This window comes from Gekko japonicus, unplaced genomic scaffold (genome assembly GCF_001447785.1).
Source record: "Gekko japonicus isolate JY-2015 unplaced genomic scaffold, Gekko_japonicus_V1.1 scaffold171, whole genome shotgun sequence".
NCBI lineage: Eukaryota > Metazoa > Chordata > Lepidosauria > Squamata > Gekkonidae > Gekko > Gekko japonicus.
Window position 1 is genome coordinate 1,433,352 of NW_015175975.1, and position 14,329 is coordinate 1,447,680.

The 14,329-nt window shown below is 41.6% G+C and overlaps 1 pseudogene; it reads left to right on the forward strand.

Annotated features, from left to right (window-relative positions):
- Positions 1-11,280: 11,280 nt before the first annotated feature.
- The window catches only part of LOC107122975, a 12,655-nt pseudogene continuing 9,606 nt past the window's right edge, over positions 11,281-14,329 (forward strand).

Genomic DNA, 14,329 nt, shown 5'->3' on the forward strand with positions numbered 1-14,329 from the left:
ACTCATTCTAGGTATCATCAAACCTCTTGGTATTTGAAAGCTTGAGTGTACAAGCCGATTGATCACCCAGAGTGAGAAAAGAGCAAAGATGGAGGATGTCATCCTTCCTCATTTTCATAATCTGAAAAGGCCCTGCAGGATTAATTAAACATATGGCACCTGGTTGTGAGAGAATAAAACACACTCCACACCACAGAAGAGAAGAGAATGTCCTAGGCCTTTGGTTATTAATAGCCTGGAGAAAGAAACAGAACATTGTTTTAGATTTTTTACTGACTGATTGTTTTCCTGCCTCATTTATACGTCAGACACAGCCCCTTTCAGTCTGCAGTGAAAGCTGCCTTCCAGGTTTTTGGAAGAGAATGAAGGAGGGGGAGCCATTCTGCTGCTATGACTGTTTTCCATGTCCAGAAGGGAAGATTTCCAATCAGAAAGGTAAGAGAATTACAGTCCAATACTAAGCATGGTTTCACTTTTCCAAGTTTAGAAGGGAGCTAGTGTGGAGCAGTACTTGGAGTGCTGGAGAATGCCGGGAAACCCTGGTACTTATTGCTGCTTTGCCAAGGGAACCTGCTAGTTGACCTTTAGCCAGTCACACATTCACAGACAGACCTAATGGAGAAAATTGTTGTAGGGATAAAAGGGCGAAGAAGAGAATGGTACTTATTGCTGCTTTGCCAAGGGAACCTGCTAGTTGACCTTTAGCCAGTCACACATTCACAGCCAGACCTAATGGAGAAAATTGTTGTAGGGATAAAAGGGCGAAGAAGAGAATGGGGTACACTGTTTTGGGTCCCCACTGGAGAGAAAGGCAGGTTATAGAACAAATAAATATATAAATAGATTAATTTATTTAAAACATTCCAATATAATTCACTTTGAGTTATAATGATATACATTAAGACAATGATCTTTGGAGAGGTGGAAATCATACACATTTGTTGTTTGTTAAGTAATATTATAGGTAATATTTATAGTATTTTTGAGATATTTATATTCCCACTTTTCTCACCAATGGTGACCCAAACAGGTTACCAACTTCATTTCCCCCTCCTCTATTTATCCTCAGCAGAAAACTGTGGCTTGGTTACACTGGGCAAGATAGTGCCTGTCCCAAGGTCTTCTAGTTAATTTCCATGGCATAATGGGTGTCTTAGACCTCATCCAGCATTGTACCAACTACATCATATTGGCTGTCTGTTAGCAGCCAGAAGTGGGAGTAGATGGCGGTGACATCGAGTGAGGAGAATTTTCTCCCAAGGGAATAGGGCCAGCATTGGACATACCTATAGTTTTCAGTGAGCCAATTCCCATACCCCATTACTAGAGGTGTGGTGTGGTAGAATACAGGGGTACAAGTACTTCTGTGCTCTACTGGATGCCCTAGGACCACTTTTTCTCCATCACTTTAATACCCCTCCATTAGAACCTACATTTCACAATCTATGGCGAATATACCTAAAAAAATTCCAACATTCAAACCAGAACACCTAGATCCCTTCCACGTGTGCTGCTGTCAAGCCAAGTCCCTCCCATTCTATATCTGTGCCTTTGACTTTTTGTATCTAAGTGTAGGACTTTGCACTTATCTCTACTGAAATTCATTTTTGTCTCAGCCCACTGTTCCAGCCTATCTAGATCATTTTGAATCCTGACTTCATCATCTTCAGAATTAGCAATCCCACCCATCTTTGTGCCGCCTGCAAATTTGATAAGCATCCCCTCTATGTCTTCCTCCAGGTTATTTATAAAAACATTGAACAACACTGGGCCCAGGACCGAGCCCTGTGGCACTCCACTCGAGACTTCCCTCCACGTGCAAGCACTCGTTGGGTACGATTTCTCAACTAACCATGAATCCATCCAGCGGTTGCACCATGCAGCCCACACTTAACCAGCTTATCCTCAAGGATATCATGAGAAACTTTGTCAAATGCTTTACTGAAATCTATATACACTATATCCACAGTATTTCCAGAGTCAACCAGTTTAGTAACTCTGTCAAAAAATGAGATAAGGTTGGTCTAGCATGACTTATTCTTGATAAACCCATGCTGGCTACTACCAATTAACTCATTCTGTTCAAGGTGCACGCAGACAGAGTATTTAATAATCGGCTCTAGAATGTTCCCAGGTATTGATGTCAAACTGACAGGTCTGTAATTTCCCCAGGTTCATCTTTTTTCCCTTCTTGAAGATCCGGACAACATTTGCTCTTCTCTAGTCTTCTGGCACAACGCCAGTACTCCAGGACATCTCAAAGATTAGAGCCAGATTATGTGATACCCACAAAAGGATCCTCTGAAAGTATGGGTTATGAGAACAATTATGGGATACAAATAACACTGAAACTAACCCACCTTCTCTCCCCATCTCTCTATTTTACAGACTCCCTTGAGTGCATGAGTTGCACACAAGACCACTATCCAAACAAGGGACAAAATCAATGCATTCCCAAAGGTGTCACTTTCTTGTCCCATGAAGAACCTTTGGGGATCATTTTAGTGACTTCTGTCCTTTTCTTTTCTTCCATCACTCTTTTGGTGCTAGGAGTCTTTATAAAGCACCACAGCACGCCCATTGTCAAAGCCAACAACCGGAACCTCACCTATTCTCTCCTGATCTGCCTCCTCCTTTGCTTCCTTTGTGCTTTGCTATTCATTGGTCAACCTCAACTGATGTCGTGTCTCCTCCAACAAACCACATTTGGCATGGTCTTCTCGGTTGCCATTTCTTGCGTGCTGGCAAAAACGGTCATGGTGGTTCTGGCTTTCCTAAGTTATCACTTTCAGTCTATTGGTCTTTTGCAGCGTTTGGATGTCTTTTGTTCCCACCTACCTGAGCACAAAGGGAAAATCCATGATGGCTGTGGAGATATTCTCCATCTTAGCTGCCAGCGCTGGCCTTCTGGGTTGCATCTTTGCCCCCAAATGTTACATCATTTTGCTGTGGCCTGAGCTGAACAACAGGGATCACCTGATAAAAAGAAAAGTTAAGTAACGTAAATTACTATGGTTACAACTGTAGTCTAATCCAAACAAAACAGACCTCCCAGTAATATTGTATTATCTTGTTATTGTAAATGTTTGGGGAAATTTTGTACACTTAATAGTGACTATCTAGTATAAAGCAATTGTATTCAGCATATTACTTATGCTTTAGTGTATTATTGGCTCTACATTGGCCCCAGTCTTGCTTTCTTTGTTGTACAACTGTAGTCTGCCATTAAAGATTCCTTCTCCTGGACTGTCTGTCTGTCCGTCTTTAACACACATAACTAAAGCTTGGGATTACTCAACTAACAATCAGCTTCAGAATGCTGGTCAGACTTGTAGTGCAAAAAATTAAAGAAGAGTTGTCCATACTGACACAGAATTCCTCTGCAAAATCTCTCTGCTGTTTCAGAAAAAAATAAATCAAAAAGTTGCTCACAAGAGGTTAAGAAAGCGCAGACAGTCCAAAAAAGGGGCAGGAAAATATTTCCTCTGTGAGGAATCAACAGGACTTGAACAACTTCATTGTTATATGAGAACCTTTGTAGTACAGTGTTTAGAATGTCAGGCTAGGATCAAAGATCATGGTCTGACCCCACCCCAATGTCATAAAAGGCTCCCAGCTGACTTGGGGCCAGTCACCTCTCAAATGTACCTACCTCCTAGGGTTATTGTGAGGATAAAGTGAGGACAGCACAATGTAAGCCATTTTAGGTCCCCTTTCAGTAGACTGGCAGCACAGACGGGGAGGGTGGAACATATCCCCTCTTTTACAAAACAAAGGGGGGGAGGTTTAAGAACCTCACTAAGTTATCACGGAGGAGGTTTAAGAACCTCACTAAGTTATCACAGCCAGTGTGGTGTAAAATTTAGGGTGTCTGAGGATCCTGGAGACTCAGGCTTGAATCCTGCCTCATCCACAGACACTTGCTGGGTGACTTGGACCAGTCACACCTCTTCAGCCTCACTACATTACAGGTTTATCCTGGTGAGGATGAAATGGAGGACCAGAGAATGATGTTAACAGTTGTGGGGCCCCATTGGGGAGAAAAATGGAGTATGACATTATAAATCTAATTTTGCCTCCAACTGAACAACAAAAGATTCTCTCTCTTGCTTTTTGCTTCCTCCGTCAGTATTTAAAGCACCATAAAACATGTTGAGCAAAGGGTGCTACATAGTTCGACGGCAGAGTGAGCAGGGGGATCCCTTTGCCTGTAATAATAAAAGGATCTATCCATCAGTGGAATGTTCAAAAACTGTTTGTAATATGGAATATGATCTGGTGAGACTGAGAGAAAAAGACGGTGTCCAAATTTGGCATGCCTAGTTTTATTTTCTCTTGAGCTGTGTCTTCCAAAGACAACAAGGATGTTCAAAGCCAAATGGAAGATAGGAGAGCTGTCATTTATGTGTAAGAGGCTCAGGCAGGTCTCCAAAGCCAAACTCCTGCTCCTTGTGCCATCCCTGTCTTGAAGAAGTTCCTGCTCTCCCTCAGATTCCTGGCCACTGGATCCTTCCAAGGGATCAAGGCAGAAACCCTGGAGGTGCCTTAGTCATTGGTGAGCTGCTGCCTGTACTGCTTCTGGGATGTCATGAAGGGCCACTTGTAGGAGCGTGTTAACTTCCCAACAGTAGAGATGAAGCTGGCACCCATCTGAGCAGGATTTGTTGCTGTCGCAGGCTTCTCAAAGGTTCTGAGTGGCATGTACAGCACCCTGATTGCCTCCAAAGAGAAGCCCGAGGTGTACCACAACAGCCTAACTTCTGCAGCATCAACTTCCAGGTGACTTGCAACAATCAGGGCATTTTCTTGGACCTCTTGGCCAAGTTTCTGGGCAGTGTGCATGATACTCGGGTCTTCATGGCATCAGGCCTCAAACACATGTTGGCTGCTGGGACAGTGGGCAAAGGATTACTTTTGGGTCAGTAGTCTGGGCTGGGAGGGAAGGCTCCAGGTAGGTGCCCAGTGTCCTGAATGCTGTTCTTCTATCCAGGACAGATGACTGCAGATAACCGGTTCTCCCTCATTTGTTGATGCCTTATCCTGAAGACTAGCTGTAGATGTGGTTCCGTTGCCTCCACTATAAGGGAGGACGCAACATCTGACAGTTGCCAAACTCTTTGCCATGTGTGCCATCCTCTACAACATTGCAATCCACCAGTCCCTTTCCATGAAAGGAAATGTATCTGTCCTCTAAAATTGATAGATTCAATCCATCACATTATCTTGGAATGTCAATTGCATGGAGGTTCACATAAGGAACTCCTTTCCTCTCCACTATACCCTAAACATTGTGTTAACAATGACAGTATAATCCAATGTCTATTAAATGACACAAACCCGGACATCACAACTCTGGTTGCTAGGTTTTTGGCTGAAGCGGTTCATGATAGATACAAGCTTTCTGTATGATCTACCTTTTTTGCTGTCTCTGTAATGCCTCCTTGTTCATATTTTATCACACCATGTATTTTATTGATATGCCATTAAAGGTATTTGATTTTATTTGAGGTAATCCACCAATGGCTACTGGACCCCCCCCCGGGAGATGATTGAGGGTCCCTGGGCCAGGGAGCAGGCCGATCGGGAGTTGGAGGACTTAGTAGTGAGGAATGATGTCAGGGGCCACACTAAATGCCAGCAGATATGGGGACACCTATGGTGCATGGGCTTCCTTGTCACCCAGGGTGTTATTTGGGATATTCATCTCTCTACTGCCTTTGGACTGGGATGATTGCTCAATGACTGTATTGCCAGTTTACTCTTGTGCATACACTCATCCTAAGACTACCAATTCCACTACAGGCCTGCCTACTTGAGCCTCAGGGCACTCCATCTCACAACAGCAATTTATTTCCAAGTACCATTTTGGTTTGTCCCCACAGTCTGGGTATGATGGAATGCCTTGTGTTACACCTGGCATCCTAGGCCCCCAGGACACCCAGAGGGTGAACAAGCCCCTACCACTGTCCTTCGGGCACATTCCTGTTTTTTTACAGCAACACATCCAGACACAGATCAGATGGGTTGTGAGTGAGGCAGGAGGAGGTTGGAACCTCTGAGATGAGGTGAGCACAGCACCAACAGAAGCCACAATTGCAATGATCCCACACCACTGCAGACCAAGAATATCAATATTTCCTGACTGCTGGTGTGCCATATTCTTCAACAGCTTTGCCTCTGGGTGCATTCTGGGTGACTGCTATGTTTTCCCTACCAGTAATCCTTATGTATGGTGGCAGGGGGCAGAGAGAAATGGTTTGACCATTCTAATTGCCTGTCTGAAGAATAATATCCATATTCCAGAAGAGACTTGGGGGGGGGGTCTTTTTCTTACCAGTAATATGGGGAAGAAGTAGATGGACAGGCCACCCTTCTCAGTGACAGACTCTAAGATGAAGGTCAGGTCAGGTCAGTTTACTAAGCCTCACAGTAAACTGGTTTCAAGTTCTAAGAAAGTATTCAAAGCCGTCCCAGCTCACTCTGTTTAGTGGTGTGAACCATTTTCTCCAGGCAACCTCTGACCAGCTTTTTGATGCATATCAGGAAATACGGTACACATAGCCTAGAAAAATTATCCTAAAATGAATTTATATGGTTCATGGTGCATTGAGAGCATGAGAAGCACAAATCCCAGGAATTTCATTCCAGTTGGATTCTGGGAACAACACCTATGCCAAGCAGGCCACTAAAGAGAAGAGAAAAGTTTTGATAAAATATTTTCCCATCTGATCTAAGAAAACATGGTAAAGTGTGATTATCTCCTCTGTAATTATCAACATTCTTGGGTACGTTCGTGTCAGCGTCCCCAAGGTGTTTAAACCATCATCAGAAAAAAAAGATCTACAAAATTATACTAGAAATACAGCCTTTCCCATTGCAAGTTGCTGGAAAGGCAGGGTGCTCTCAATCTGATCTATGCTATGTGAAACCAAATGCAGGAGATGATGCTGGTCAGATTGCTTCAAATTGGACTGACTCCAATAGTCACATGACAAGACAGAAATCTTTATTGTGGTGAACTAATTGCAGAATGGTATCACTCATGGTGTTGGTTCATATGCTGCTGCTCTGTCCATCCATGTGCAAGGTTCATGGTGCTAAATGCACCATCAGTGAACCCCTCTCACACCTTTTCAAATACTATGAAGAAGGAGATCTCATCATTGGGGGAATCAGTTCTATTATCTGTGCTGCGTCAGATGAGATGGACTTCATAGAACCACCCAATTATATGGCATATGATATGCCTTTGTAAGGACTTTCCCCCCTCTTGTACCTATTATCTGTGAATTTTATGTTATATGATTTCAAAAATGATGGTTTTCAGGGAACTCCCCAATTATGTATCATATGTGATGTGAGATGTAAGGATGATTCTCTCCCCCCCTCCAGTGCCTATTATCTGGGCAAATCATGACAGTACCTGACAAGTTGTTCACACTGCATATAATTCTAGGAATATAAAGATGAAATCTGAACTTTTCACTTAATTTGCCACCCTCTTCCCATCTCATATTTCTTTAGGGAAGAGAGGGTCCCTGACTAGAGTCCACCATGACCCTATATGGAAAGCAAACACTTTTTAGGTTTTTAGGTTATGATATAATAGAAAACGTTTTACTTATCAAAAGGTAGCCATTGGGTGCAGATAAGGATGCTAACGAAACCTTAGTAAATATAGTACTTGAATCTAAGTTGTACCCATCCCCACACTGCTAGATTGCTCACTGGATTGGATAGAAATCCTTTGTATTTCCAATTAGCTGTTCAAGGGTTATAGATAAGAGGCCAATGCTATTTTAAGTGTTTTTTTTCAGTTTCCATGGGGCATTACAGCTTAATTACATTACAGAGTGTTAGAGCACTGTCTCTGTAGTGAGAATACAGAATCACCTAAAATACGCAGAAACAATATCTGGATTAGAAGGCATTGAATTTCAAATGAGATAGAGTTGAGAGATTCTGATTATTGCTTGAACCAATCCATTGTACTGCTACTGCAGACAATATTTCTAGGAAGATATGAGTATTTAAGCATCACAAATGATAATAGGCCAATTTTGTTTCGTGCTCTTTGATTCTAGTTGTAGTGTAAAGACTAATTATTATCAACAAGTCTTGACTATGGCATTGGCTGTGAATGAAATCAGTGAAAACCACCAGATAGTCCTCAATATCATTCTGGACTTGAACTTCTATAAAACTTACTTCAATGCAAGAAAGTTTTATTATGCCAAAACAGAACTTCTCTTTACAAAGAATAGATTGATCTCCAACTTCAATATTTTTTCTAAAGTAATTACATGAGAGTCTCACAGCATTCACTCTCTAATGGGATATTGAATGATTAGAGAATCACCTAAAATACACAAAAAAGGAATCTCTGGATGAGAGAAAGATTGCACCTCAAAAGGAATGGAGGGAATCTCATTATAACTTGACCCAACCCATTGTACTGATATCACATTCAATATTTCTAGTAAGAGTAATTAAGCATGTTGCACAATAATACTGCAATAATTTTTGCTGAGTTGGTTTCTGTTTCTTGTTGTAGTGTACTGACTAGTCATTATCAACATGTCTTGGCCATGGCATTTGCTGTGAAGGAAATCAATGAAAACCTCCAGATTTTACCCAATGTCACCCTAGGCTTCCGCATCTGGGACAGCTACTTCAATGCAAAAGAGACCTATCGTGCCACGGTAGAACTTATCTCAACAAAGAACAGATTTCTCCCAAACTACAAGTGTGACTTCCAGAACAATATGATAGCAGTCATTGGAGGACATGAAGCTGAAATTTCCCTCCACATAGCAAGTGTGTTAGCTATCTACAATATTCCACAAGTAGGTTGGGTATGCCGACTATGAACTTCCACATCACATTTTGTATATGTTCATGATTGAATGATCCACCATATAAAATACTTTACTCAATAAGAACATAATATAATATTTAAAGGATGGATCATTGGTTCTAAACACACATGTCTTAAATTCAAAAATAGGGCCTTTCCATTCCAATAAATCACTTTAATTCACCTAGATGGGAAGCTCTGATCATCTTAAAGTTTTCTCTGCACTTCTGTTCTATTTTACTTCTACAGGCTAACCACATTTATGACAGTACAAACTTTATTAGAGTGCAACCTTTCATAGTAATGAAGCTTACTTCATCAGATATATCCATCTAGCCCCCCCCTTTGTGCCTTTCACATTCCAAGCAAATGAAACCATTTTCATTTCTTTTTTTAAATATATATATATATATATATTATTTTTTGTAATATAAAACAAGAATATTCATAACTTTAACAAACCATAAAACACTTTAAAACCTTTCGGAACGATAACATTCAATAAGATTATCTAAATAGCACTAAGCATTTTCCATTAGTGATTAATAACAGTTATTGTTTTGTTTCTAAACATATGATTTTCAATATGCAATATTCATATTAAAAATATTTTTCCAGATGGGGTATATTCAGGTTTCTAGTAAATTGCAATTATCCCTCTTGCAGGATATATTAACCAACGTTCCTTAAACTTTTCTTCCCAAAAAGCCTTGCCTAACTATCTCCTAGAAAGAAAAAGAAAAGAAAAAGAAAAGAAAAACCTAATTTCTAACTTGAAACCAGCACACTTAAACTATATGTTACCTAAAGGCTCCTGCAAACTCTTGCAGGATGGCAGGAAAAATTCCTGTCTCCAAGTAGGGTATCTTAACTAACTTGATTTACTATCTACTTATCCTCCCCAACTCCCACCCATATCTAAGTATTCACCACCTCCTTCCTATACCCACTTTATATACTTTAATTTCAGATTTGAATTTTACTTAAAACTAACAGTGCTAAATCTTATAAACTTTATCAAATAAATTTTTTATAAACTATGAAAGAAATCAACTGTCTATTTAAGTTACAGATTGCTCTTAATGATCAGTATGTTAGCATGCATTAGGCACTGGTATTTTGCTTTCTTTTGGTGGAGTAAAGTTGAATTGTAGTTTTCTTTTGTAGTGATTTTTTTTTTGAGGTCTTCTGGAGTTTTCAGTCCCAGTTTTTTCAACAGTTTAAATCCTGACTCTAAATTTGTTGCTTGTAGTTTGTCTCCTTTGTAGAGAAGATGTAGAGTTGCTGCTGCAATTCATTTATACTTTATTTTGGCTTCCTGTAGTTGTGAGGTTATTTGCTTTAAATCTCGCCTTTTACCAATGGATTCAGGGGGAAGGTCCGGAAACGCTTCAGTTCTGTGGCTTGTTTAATCAAATGCTCCTTTCTCCCTTGCTGCTGTTAAAATCTGTTTTAACACTCTGTAATCCAATGCAGAAACTACTATGTCTCTTGGGCCTTTTCTATGTGGATTTTTTGGGGAGCCTATACGATATACCTTAACAATAACAGGCACCATGTCTTCTCCTAGTTGCAAGATATCAGCTAGCCAGCTTGCCATAAAGTCACTGAGTTCTTCTTCTGTATTGAGTTGTTCAGGAAAACCCCTGAATTTAATAATATTTTTACGAAGTTCCATATCCAAAGTTAGGACTTTGTTATTTAAAGAGTCATTTTCTTTTTGCAAATTTTGTGTTTCATCTTGAACAGTCTCTTCCAGTGCTAGTGCACTTTCCACTTTTTTCTTTGTATCTGCTATGCTTTTCATTATTTCTCCTAGTTGGTCCTGAACTGGTTTCAGTAGATTGCTTAATTTTACAAGGATTTGATCTTCCATATCAATAAGGTCTATTTTAGGTAGAGGTGTAAGTATTTCCTCATCTTCAATTGTTCTGTCTACCATTTTGTGCTCCCGCAATTGCCGCTTCGGCATTAGCTTCGTCTAGGATTATAGAAAGGGAACGAGCTTACCGGCCAGATTTTAATGGCAATTTTGAGGGTGTTCCCTTTTCCTGTCTGTTTTTCTATATTTTGGATTTCAATATCAAGTTTGAAGGGCAATTGTCTAATTATTCAAGGTATGTTGAGGAAGAGCTCAGGGCTTAGGCATACACCTCGCTCAACATCACGCCCCTTCAAACCATTTTCATTTATTCTTCATAAACAATCACAAAGTGAAGCATAGATCTGTCTTTGATTTTTATTTTTATTTTACTAGCAACCCTACTGGAAAATGCGCACTATTTTTTAACACAGAGAGAGGTGTTTTGAAAACTATTCAATCTCATTTTCTCAACTTCCCTCCCAATGTTTAATTCCTATAGCTCATCTATGTCTCTGTTTCAATAATAAATGAAAAATTATCAGGCCTTTCGGTCTATCAGATGGTACCAAACAAAGTCAAACAATACATGGGAATTCTCCACTTAATTCTGCATTTCAGGTGGACATGGATTGGGCTCCTTGTTGTGGATGATGAACGTGGAGAAAGATTTCAGCAAGCCCTGCTTCCTCTGTTTTTACAGAATGGCATCTGTTTGGCCTTCATAGAAAAATTTGCAGAGACCACAACCATAGATTATTATTTTACTGCAATGCAAGATGGATTGGAAAAATTTGTTGTTGCAATGGAGAGTAAAGCCAATGTAGTTGTCCTTTATGGAGACAGTGAGTCTATCTCATATATGAGGTGTTTGATAAAATTCTTAGAGATAACACTCACAACAGCAAAGCTTAAAGGGAAAGTATATATTATGACCATTCAGATGGATTTTGTGTCCTATTATTATCAAAGAGACTGGGACAAACTAATCCTTCATGGTGCTATATCCTTCAGAGTTCACACCAACCAACCACCAGGATTTCAACAATTTCTTCAGAGCAGAAATCCTCTTTGGACAGAAGGAGATGGCTTCATCAGGGATTTCTGGGAACAGGCATTCCTCTGTCATTTCTCATATTCACCACTGGGGAAGGAGTTTAGTAAAATTGTACTGGGGAGGAGAAGCTGGAGAGCCTTCCTGCAGATATTTTTGAAATGAGTATGACTGGCCCCAGCTACAGTATCTACAATGCTGTTTATGCTGTTGCATATGCTTTACATGCCCTGCATTCATCTTGTAATAGACAGCAAAGGATGGTGGAGAGACAGAAATGTAACTTCTTCAGTCAACCATCATGGCAGGTAAATATCTTAGGTAGAAGAAAAACCATTATTCTGGGGACTGGGATGCAGTCTGTACAGCATACTTTGTCTCCAGCATACTATGTCTCCATTCATGATTTCATCTTTTCCACTCCTTTGTTGACACATTCAGCTAAAAATGCCACAGTTCTTCATGCTTGAGCCTTGTTCAACCTTTACTCCACAGTTCATTATCTCAATGAAAACAGAACACAAAGTGTCAATAAGATGTGCAACTGGCATAAATGTCATTCTTCAGATTTTATGGTCATATGATGTAAGCACTTGTAGCTTATTTGAAATATTTGTTGACTTTGAAGTAAAGAACAATTTAGCAAGTGATGGATGAATGCAAAATCAAAATGCAAAAATGGGACTTATGTATATAAACATTATTTAGGAACAGGCCCGTAGCCAGGATTTTTTTACTTGGGAGCATCAAAAATGTTATGGGGTAGTTCATCTAATCAAAACTGTTTAAATCAAAGTTAATCTAATTACCTCCTACTGAAAGACAGGTCCTCTTGGATTAACAGGTATGGGAACAAGAGAGGAATCCTCCCCTGACTCAAAAACTCTGCAAGTGAGGGGAAAAACCTGTGTAAGGTCCACCCTCTCCTGACTATGCCAGAAATACCAGACATGGGCCCAGTAGATCCTACCGAGGCCAAACAGCTAGTCGGAGACTATTCCCAGGAGGCCCAGGGATCATGTCTAGTGGCTCTCAGAGAGGGGACGTCTCTAAGAAGGGAGGAGGGAGAGGGCGCAGAACCACCTGGGCAGGAAGACAGGGTTATGATCAATGGCAACAAGGTTGGGGGGTGGAGTACAAAGAACAGAATCCCGTGGATCCCCGCATGGTTGCGCGGTTACTTTAAGAGGATGGTGGTGGGCGAAACAGGTGGGGAAGTAGAACAAATAAAAGAACCTCACAGGTGAAAACAGGGAGGAATGTGGAGAGAATTCATGGCAGCAGACAGAGAGGAGGGAGCTTGATCCACTCGGACCCGTCTAGTGAAACTCTCCTGGGTGTTGCTCGTAAGAAAAAGTAACTAGCCTGAAGCCCATTCTGAGGTGAATCCTGGGCTGGAGCTTCATCTTCCCACCCTGGATTCTACCCATGGCCATCCTCCAAACCCTTGCGACAGCTGAGTGTGACAACCTGTCTTGTCTGAAAGCGGGGCCTGCCCCTGCAAAGGGCTGCCATCCCCCCCCCCATCACAAACCCTCCTGGTGCCACTTTGGGTCTAACTGCAGGAGTGAAGTGGAGCAAGGAAGGAGTCATGTCTCTAGATGGCTGAGATATAACCCTTAAATTCCATGCAGCTTTGATGTTCTGGAAAGAGGGACATTCCTCTAAAGGAAGGGAAATCTGGCAGCCTTAAAGTGATGCTCTCCCCGGGAAGTCCCTAGGTGATGGGCGGAGGACACAATAGCTGCCTTGTACATGAGAAATGGAGAAGAGTAAGAGCTTTGTGCGACAGAAGAAATTCCCACTAAGCACGCCTGGGTAATCTGAAGCCCCCTGGATTTCACACAGCGCTACCACAACCAGACTCACATTTTAAAAGGGTGTCGGGGGGGGGAAGGACGCTACAGCACGAAAACCCTTTTCAAGGAAATCTTATGAATGCGAATGTTTGGCGATGAGGCTGCCAAGAGAGTGAGAGAGAAAGTAAACAGCAGGGACTGCAATGCCAGCTTCAAGGAAGGAGCGACAGCTGCTCCGACTCCTCCTTTCTCTCCCTCCTCTGTTTGCAGGGGGGAAAGAGGCAAATAAATAACTAAATAAAAGAGCCCCAAGACACACCCTTGCCTGAGCTCTCCTGGAGCTGCGGGCTGAATGACGCCTCTGGAAGCCCCAAGTGCACAGTTAGTTCAACGGGTGGCAATTCCCCCACAGGGGAATAACGAGACAGACAACCATTTTTGGATTAAACAAGGGCCACTTTATTAACTATATACAATTTTAGGAATAGCAAACCGGCAAGGGAGCTCTTCATGAGTAGCGGAACAGACAAGGCAGGTGTCAGGCTGACCAGCCTCCTTGTCTGATAGGTATGGGCGATGCACCAACCCCGGTCTTGGGCTATTAGCCTGGCTTGCGACCAGCAGCCCAGCCGCGGGTCGCCTCCCGGGAGCGCCTACCCCTGAAACCTTACAGTTTGCAGAGAGGAGCTTTACCCAAGAGGCTCCCATAGGGGGTTCCTCATTTACCACCCGGGGCCTTAATAGCCCGCAAGCCGTTC